We start from the raw sequence: 9,785 nt of genomic DNA on the forward strand, positions 1-9,785 counted from the left end.
CTGTAGATTGTGAACCTAAGTTTGGCCAATCAGAGTAGAGGGACAGGTTCTTGCTGCATTAGGGATGAAAAGGAAGCAGCCTGTCTGTTTGCTGGATTTTGGTTGATGGCGCCTTTCCAAATTCTTTTTGATTTGGTGTCCTTGGAACACTCCAACATCCCATGATATATGTAACAAAGCTAGCCTGGGAAGAAAAGTCTGAAAGATCATTTCAGAAAAAAAAAACACAAAAAAACAAAAACTAGACTAGAGGCCTGGCTCAACTAGTAGAGTATCAGCTGAGAGCAAAAAAAGCCAGGCAAGTGTGAGAGGTCCTGAGTTCAACCTCAGTATTGACACTAAATAAAAATTTAAAAATTGAAACGGTTGAGTGTGGTGGCTCATTTCTAATTCTAGCTAGTAATCCTGGCTTAAATTGGCAAGATTAAGGTTTGTGGTCAGCTCAGGCAAAAAGTTCATGAGACCCCATCTCAGTCAGTAAAACCAACTGAGTGCAGTAGGGTTTACCTGTCACTCTGTGTGGGAATCATAAATAGGATCGAAGTTCAGGTAGGTTTGGGCATGAGTAGAAGACAGTTTGAAAAGCAATGAAACAAAAAGCATGGTTTAAGTTATAAAACATCTGCCTAGCAAGTTTAGGACTCCTTGAAATTCAGTCACTTTAAAAAGTTACAAGTGTGGTAGAGAAAACTTTTTCCCCTTCCCTAAAAGTTTTGATAATAAGTTGTCTACTTGATGCTCTATCATTCTGCAGTACCCTAGTGTGCATTTCCAATAGTAAGGAATTCTTGTACATAAGTACAAAATAACTATCAAAGTCAGGAAATTAATATTGTCACATTATTACCATTCAATACTCCTCAGACCCCTGTAATAACCTTTGAGCAAGAAAATCCACGGAGGCACAGTTAAAGGTGACAAAGAGTTTTATTAGTTGGTCTGCAATCCTGTCCTAGGTTACTCAGAACTAGGAGCAGCTGCAACCTCCTAGGGGACAAGTATCTTTCCCCCTTTTTTTCCTCCTTCCTTCAAGTCTCGCCTCTCTGCTCTCCATAGGCCTTTCCATAGGCCTCTCTACCTTTTCATAAACCTTTTGGCTCTCTGCAGGCCTCTCTGCTCTGCACAGGCCTTGGCCCTGTGCAGACCTCTCCGCAGGCCTTTCCATAGGCCTCTCGGCCCTGCACAGGCTTCTCCACCAGCTTGGGGCCCCTCTGGTCTCTTTGTTGGCCTGGGCCTTTCTACCAGCTGGGGGTTTCCTGTGCCTCTCCTGTGGCCCCTGCTTCTCCTTGGGTCTCTCCACTGGCTTGGGCCTTTCCCGGGCCATTCTGCCAGTCTGGACCCAAGGAGAGCCCGGGCACTGCTCCACTCTGCTTCAGGAGGCACCTCTCTTGCCGTATCTCTTGCCCTGTCTCCCTTTCTCCATCTCCTAGCCGGAACCCCCTCCTCTCTATATCTGGTGGCCCGCCCCCCCAAGCTGTCCTTTGTCTCCCCGCCCCAAGCGGCCTGGCGTGAGTGGCAGTGACGTCCGCATGGGGCAGGACTTCCCGTCCCCCTCAGGTTCTCAATATACCCCATTACCTCTGGTAAGAGAAAAGATGTGATTTCAGAATCATGTGCTTTGTATTTAGTTGTCAAAGTCTTTTTCTTTCTTTTGAGTTTCATAGTCTTAGTGGTTGGACAGTATAGGTCAGTTATTTTGTGGAAGGATCCCATTTGGGTTTGTCATTTCCACTTGAGTAAATTCTGATAACATATCTTTGTTAGGAATATCATAGAAATAATGTTATGTCTCAGACTGGTGATAAGACAGTTTCATTCTGTTCTCTTTTGATGCGGTGCTGCTTAAGGTGATGTCTGCCAGGCTTCTTTGCTGCTAACTTATTTTCAATTTGTAATTAGTATTTCATGGATAAGTACTTCCAAACTGTAGATTTATACCATCCTTCATCAAACTTTTTAATTTATTGACTTATTTTATATCAACATAAACTCATGGTTTCTGATTTTACTTTCATTCTACTGATGTGTAAATCATCTCAGATTTGTCTTGAGGGAGCCTCTTGAAGCTTTTTTGTTCTTGACGTAGCTTCATAATTCTTTGAGTATTTTCTTGCTTCTTTCTTTCTCAGTTTTGCCTATATCACAGTTGTTTGCTTTAGCATAGATTGTATTCTGCAAGGAGCTAGAATATTTTTGGAAATATGATTATCAGATGTTAACCTTTTGGGAGCTCCTTAATCTGATATATCACTTTGAGTGACTTTATGATTCAATGTAAAGGTGACAAGCTGACTAAAACCGGTGTGTATGTGTGCGTGCGTGTACTTGCACACACACGAGTGTGCATGCATGCATGTTGCCTTGCTTCTATGTCAAGAGAAAAGAGGTCTTATCTAGAAAGTGCCAGGAACAGATACTAAAGTCTTTCTATTGTCAGAACAATCATTTAAAACAAAACATACAAAAAAACTACTTTTGGCTGAACAAGCATTTCAGTGTCACTGAAATAGGAGTAGGAAGTGTGCTTTTACCTAACCATTGTGTAGTCAGTGTGTGTCCAGTGTAGTCTGGTGTGGTCTGGTAGTGAGCAAGGCTTTTTAGTGAGGCAGTGGGAGTTCAAAGGCAAACAGAAACCAACAGAGTTCCTGCATCTTTCTTGGCACTTATACTACAGTCTAGTGGTTGTGACATACAGTAGATAAAAGGAAACCGAATGCTGATTAAAGGAAATGTCCTGAGCTGCAATTCCCTACTTGTGAAATGTGACAAATGTTCTACTTTACAAATTGTTCTGTGGGAAAAAAGATCATTTAAGGAAAAATGTAAACTTCAGAGGTTTGTAAACTATAACAGTGTTATGTAAATGAAGTATTTTTCTCCCATGTTCAGTATTTAGGTCTATTTTCAGTGCTAACATAATCGTTTTGTTATTGTCCTTCACCTTCCCAAATTAGACAAATGTATATATAAGATACAGCGTACCAAAATCAAGTACTGTGACAACAGGGGATACACCATAGGGGGAAGAACATTTTGTTCCAGTCCTGGGCCTTGAATTTAGGGCCTAGGTGCTGTCACTGAGCTTTTGTGCTCAAAGCTAGTGTTCTACGACTTTGAGCACAGCATTATTTCTGGCTTTTTAGTAGTTAATTGGAGATAAGAGTCTCACAGACTTTCCTGCCAGGGTGGCTTTAAACCTTGATTTCCAGGTCTCAGCCACCTAAGTAGCTAGGATTACACTTGGGAACCATTGATACCATGCTGCATTGTTTTCTTAAGTTAGGCTGTTTGCCTGCCTACCTGTCTATCTGTCTCCCGGTCTCTGACTGTCTCTTTCTTTGACTTTGGTACAAGTACTGGGGTTTATCAGGACTGATTGCTCTCTCTTGGCTTTTTTGCTCAAGGATGGCTAGCATTCCACCACCAGTTGAGCCACAGTTCCACTTCTAGCTTTTTGCTGGTTAACTGGGGATAAGAGTCTCGGATTTTTCTGCCTAGGCTGGTTCAAAGTGCTTGAGCCACAGTTCCACTTCTAGCTTTTTGCTGGTTAACTGGGGATAAGAGTCTCGGATTTTTCTGCCTAGGCTGGTTCAAAGTGCAATACTCATATCTCAGCCTCCTGAGTGGCTAGGATTACAAGCATGATCCTTTGGCGCCCAGCTTTTTTGTTGTTGTTGTTGTTAAACTTTTATTGAAGCATATTTTGTATTGTAGGCAAAGCCTTTGAGTTTTAGTAAATTTACACAAATGTGTAGCATCACATAGTTTTAGAACATTTCCATTGCTCCTCAAAATGTGACCATTTACCAGTAGCCCCAATACCTATCTGCTTTTTTTCTCCACAGTTTGTCTTTTCTAAAAATTTTATATGGGGGCTGAGAAGGTGGCTCAGTGGTAGAGTGCTTGCCTTGCATGCATGAGGCCCTCGGTTCGATTCCTCAGCACCACATAAGCAGAAAAAGCCCGAAGTGTGGCTGAGGCTCAAGTGGTAGAGCGCTAGCCTTGAGCTAAAGAGCTGGAGGACAGCGCCAAGGCCCAGAGTTCAGGCCCCACAACTGACAAAAAAAATAAAAATAAAAAAATTTTATATGGACACAGCTCACAGTATGTATTCTTTTGCATCTGCCATGTTTCAATAAGTATGACGTTTTTGAGATTCATCATTGTTGCATGTCAGTAGTTTATTCCTTTTTATTGCTGAGAAGGATTCCATTAAATAGATGTGCCATATGTTGCTTATCCAGTTACTAGTTGATGGACATTTGGGTTTCCATTTCATAGCAGTGAACTCTTATATAAAAATAAGAATTTCTAGCCAGGTGCCAGTGGCTCACGCCTGTAATCCTAGCTTCTCAGGAGGCTGAGATCTGAGGATTGCGGTTCAAAGCCAGCCTGGGCAGGAAAGTCTGTGAGACTCTTATCTCCAATAAACCACTAGAAAACCAGAAGTGGTGCTGTGACTCAAGTGGTAGAGCACTTGCCTTGAGCTGAAGAGCACAGGGACAGCGCCCAAGCCCAGAGTTCAAGCCCCACAGCCGACCAAAAAAAAAAAAAGAATTTCTGAGATATATGGTAATTTTTAAGAAATTTGTAGTCTCTTTTCCAAAGTTATTCTAGCACTTTACATTAGTTATTTTAATGTCATATTTCCCTTTTTAAATTATATTTTTATTATCTTTAATTGTACAAAGGAGTTGTCAATACATCTTGATGTATGTCACCCCTCCCATTATTCTCCCCTATCCTCCCCTCAATTTTCTAGGATGTGCATTGATTTTTTTTTCTTAAGCTTTTTAATTGTGAAAATACTGTACAAAGGGGTTACAATTACATGAGCAAGGTAATGAGTGCATTTCTTTTTTCTTTTCTTTTTTTTTTTTTGGGTCCAGTCGTGGGGTCTGAATTCTGGGCCTGGGCACTGTCCCTTAGCTCTTCAGCTCAAGGCGCGCTCTACCACTTGAGTCACAGTGCCACTTCTGGCTTTTTTCTTTTTGCTTATGTGGTGCTGAGGAATCGAACCCAGGGCCTCATGCATGCAAAGCAAGTGCTCTACTACTGAGCCACCTTCCCAGCCCCTGTGCATTGATTTTTATGACTACATTCTTCCCCGCCCTTCCTCCCTTCATTCGTATGTCCCCCTTCCCTTGGCTCCATCTCTCACTTTTAAATAACCATTTCCTGGTATTTATTTTGTTGGACTGTGAGTTGGTCTTTCTAAGGAGTTACCCTGAATTCTCCCCTGAATTTACCATATTTTAGTCAATGCATTTGTGTATACGTGCATACCATCTGGAATCTGGAATCACTTATACCTTTATAAATTAATTCTGGCTTCCATACATGAGAGAAAATATGTATTCTTTGTCTCTCTGGTCCTGGTTTATTTCACTAAACATGATTTTTTCCAGGTCCTTCCAGGTCTCCCCCCCCCCTTTTTTTCAGTATCATTCTTTCTCATGGATGAGTAAAATTCTATTTTGTGTGTGTGTGTGTGTGCGCGCATGTATGTATGTATTATATACATCTTGACTTTGGGGCTAGTGCTGCAATGAACATGATTGTGCAAGTGGCTTTACTGTATCCTAGTTTGTGATCTTTTCGATAAATGCCCAAGAGTGGAATTGCTGAATCACAGGAGTAGTTATATGTTTAGTTTTTTGAGGAACCTCCATACTGCTTTCCAGAGTGGTTGAACAAGTTTACATTCCTACCAACAGTATACTAGGGTTCCTTTTCACCTACATCTGAACCATCATCTTTTTGTTTATATTCTTGATGATGGTCATTCTGACTGGAGTGAGATTCTCTACTTTTCTAACTAGCAAGTCATTTCAGAATTGGGAAGGTTCAAGAATTAGTGTTCTTGGCACCCTTCTAAATTAAAGGATAATTATGAGAGATAATGCTAATTGAGAGCCAGATTGCCCAACTAGATGGCCCAGCCATCCCAATCAGTTTTATTCAGCTAACTCCCTTGGTAGTCTTACCATCTCTCTGAGAGAGACTAAGACATGGCCCATACAGGATCCATGAACAGATGCCAAATCCTTTTGGGGAAGTATTCTTCCAGGGGCTCCCAAAATGCTTGCTGACCAGCTTTTGGAGAGAGATTCTTGAATTCTAATTGAGAATGTTGGTTTATTTTCTTTCATGTTGTAGAGTATGTTGATCTACCTGTGATTGTCCTTTGTTTTTCCTTCTGACAAATTCTGTGTTTTTATTAGATTGTTAGTTAAATTTAAGGTAACACTGAAAGAACAGTTTTTTCTCCATATTTATTTCAGCAATTTGCTTATTAAGATCTTAGTCTAAAAGTCTGATTAGCTACACAGATTTGTGCTTGATATATTTTGCCTAATGACAGAAATAGCCTATCTTAAGGTTTTAGTTTTCCTATGTTCTGTTTTGAATAACAGATAATCTGGATTACATTTCAGAGGATGAGTCAGGAGTATAAGGAATGTCAGGATCTGTTTTAGAATAAATAGTTGGGCAAACTGTTAGCTCTCCTTAGCTGTGTAAAGGACTTGTATGAATGAAGACACAGACTTGTTCTGAGTGGGAAGCACCAGTGGGGAGAAGTCATGGGTTTAGGGACAGTGTAAAGATAGTTTTACTTTGGTGGAACTTCTCAGAAGTAGAATAGATTGTCCCACAAGGCTACAGGGTAGCTGTGGGAGTTTTTTGTCACTGTGATGTTAGAATATAGAATGGATAAACTTTTTCTCAGGGATAGGTTGTATCTTAGACTGTGCTGCTAAAACAAAATACCTGATAATGAGTAATTTACAACCTATTTTCTCACTGTTCTGTAGACTGAGAGATCTAAAAGTAAGACCCTAGCAAGTTTGACTTAGGCTCCATTTCTCATTGGTGGCGCCTTGTTACCATGTCCTCACATAGCATAAGGTGAAAGGGAAAGAAGGCAAGAGTAGAGCAGCAAAGGGCTTTTCTTTTCTTTAAAAAAAAAATGGTTATAATCCATTTATGATAGACTTTGGAATTTATTTCCTTCCTAAAATGCCCTACCCTTTAAGACGGTCATTGGGATTACTCTGTGTGCACGTGCATTTTGCTGACCCTCAACTGTTTTGTGCAAGGTCAGTGCTCTACCATTGTGCCACAGCTCCACTTCTCACTTTTGTTTTGTTCCTGAAGACTTAGTTTGCGTTCTAAATAATTTATGCTTTTTATTCTCTCTCTCTCCTTCCTTCCTTCCTCCCTCCCCCCTCCTCTTTCTCTCTCTCCTTCCTTCCTTTCCTTCCCTTCCTTTCCTTCCCTTCCCCCTCCCTCCCACCCTCCCCCCCCCCTTTACAAAAAGAAACTTTCATTTTGTCCAAGGCTTGGGAGGGGTTCAAGGGTAGTTGGTTAAGAAGGCACCCTAGTGGCTGAAAGGGAGAGGCTGAGGCAGCAACCATGATGTGAAGCAAAGAAAGGAGCCGCTCAAAAGCTGCTCAGGTCTGTGGCCTGAGGGTGTTTGAGGGTGGCATGTTGGACAGACACTTGCCCAGCCTAGTTGGGGGGAGCCACTAGTTAGTTAGGAGGTCACCTTTTATCTTCATAAGCATTGCCTTTTCATCTCGAAAACTAATTTTCTAAGAAGCCAGAGTTGAGTGACTATGAGGCAGAGCTTCAGGCATGAAGGTCCAAAAAGACTTGGTTTAGGCTTTTCTCCATGGCTAGGGCAGCTTCCATGACAATCCAGGGTTTTACTTTACTGATCTTGAGGTTTCTCCACATAGTGGAACAGCACAGGTCACCACTCAGTTTTGCATCTTCTTTGCCAACTCTAAGAAGAAGTGGCCTACACCTTCCAGAGCCATGTTGTCAGGACTGAAGTAGCCCAGAGAGATGCAGGAAGCCTGCAGTTCAAATTGACCAGGTGGTTGATGTTAGCCCCTGCCTCAGTGGAGTAACTGACAACTCTTGGAGGTCATGGTTAGTTGTCCATACCCAGCTAACCATAAAGACAAAAACAAAAGAACTGAAAAACTGTGCTGACTGGTCCTTGAATCAGGAGCTGGTTGAGAAGATTCAGGTGTTGTGACTGACAGAAGAGGAGATTTGAAGACAGTTGATGGAATGATGGAAAGAGACAGTCATGGGTCTGTTCTGCCAAACACTGGAGAGACAGATTTGTTGGACCTCTGGGCATGCTGTCCCTAATTTATTCTTTTTGAAATAACTGAACTTGCTCATTATTCACTTGCTCAGTATGCTTCTTAGGGTGTGACCTTGCCCTAATGGCTCTGTTTTTTTGTGTTTGTTTTTTTGCCCTTTTTTTTTTTTTTTTGCCAGTCCTGGGGCTTGAACTCAGGGCCTGAGCGCTGTCCCTGAGCTTCCTTTTGCTCAAGGCTAGCACTCTACCACTTGAGCCACAGCACCACTTTGGCTTTTTCTGTTTATTTGGTACTGAGGAATCAAACCCAGGGTGCAAGCACTCTATCACTGAGCCACCTTCCCAGCTGTGTTTTTGTTTTTTGGTAGATGCTTACCATTACAGATTTTCCAGGGATACAAAGGGGCACCAGCATTACCTTCCTGTTAGGGTGTCATTTATTTAATTATTTAATTATTTAATTTTTGGTGGGTCGTGGGGCTTGAACTCTGGGCCTGGGCGCTGTCCCTCAGCTCTTCAGCTCAAGGCTAGCACTCTACCACTTGAGCCACAGTGCCACTTCCAGTTTTTTGAGTGGTTTATTGGACATAAGAGTTTCACAGATTTTTCCTGCCTGCGCTGGCTTTGAACCATGATCCTCAGATCTCAGCCTCCTGAGTAGCTAGGATTTATAGAGGGTGTCTTCTTTTTTGTGTGCTGTTACTAGGGCCTTGAGTTCTTGCTTGTCTTTTTCTGCTCATGGCTGGTGCTTTACCATCTGAGCCACACATTTAGTTCCATAGTTTCATTAACCCCACTGCTGAAGATAAAAGTCTCCTGGGTTTGTTTGCTAGGCTGTTTTCTAACAGCGACTGTTAGAGTACCTTCTTAATTACTGTTTTTGTTTTGTTTTGTTTTGTTAAATCTGATCATCTATGTAGATACCTGAAATGATTTTGAAGGTTAGAAACCTTTTCAAAGGGCCTCAGAATTTGCAATTAGAAATCTTCATTTAGAGCCTTAAACTCTTAAAAGATTGTGCGTATCAGTTGTATAGCCACATGTCTACAGTTGAGGAATTTTAAAGATCTGACACAAAGTTTTAAAAAATGCCTGAATGTTTAATATAACAAAAAAATAGGTACCCCCCAAGTACAGCACATTTTATCTGTAGTTCAGGAATCTTTAAAATCAGACAGCTTTTAAAAAATGCTTGTGTGCTTAATGTAACACCCCACCCCCATTCCACCAGCTTCCTTGAGAGTTAGTTTGCTGAAAGATTTGCCAAAAGTACAACAGCTTCCCTTCAGCTCTCTTTCTTGAGGCCTCTGGGATAAAGTTGAGCTTGCTTCTTGTTTCCTTGGGACAGAGGCTTTGTTTTTGCACTTTCCTGCTGAATCTGTTTTTTGTGGACAGTTTATTACACTGATTCTTTTGGCTGTTCTCTAAACTCAGTTTTAAAGAATTAATAAGAAAATACACTACAATTTAAGAAGTGTGTACTTTACTAGAAGTTGGAAGGATATTTGGTAGATGCAAAAGTGGACATCTCAGATCCTTAAGTGCTGAGTATCATCTTTGAAAGATGAATGCTTCATTCATTCATTCATTCTAGTAAGAGGTTCTTTAAATCTAGTGTTCTTTTAGGGTTTAGTATGCTGTAAACTTTTGCGTATATTAATTGCTT

The sequence above is a fragment of the Dipodomys ordii genome, unplaced genomic scaffold (assembly GCF_000151885.1).
Source record: "Dipodomys ordii isolate 6190 unplaced genomic scaffold, Dord_2.0 Scaffold132, whole genome shotgun sequence".
Lineage (NCBI taxonomy): Eukaryota > Metazoa > Chordata > Mammalia > Rodentia > Heteromyidae > Dipodomys > Dipodomys ordii.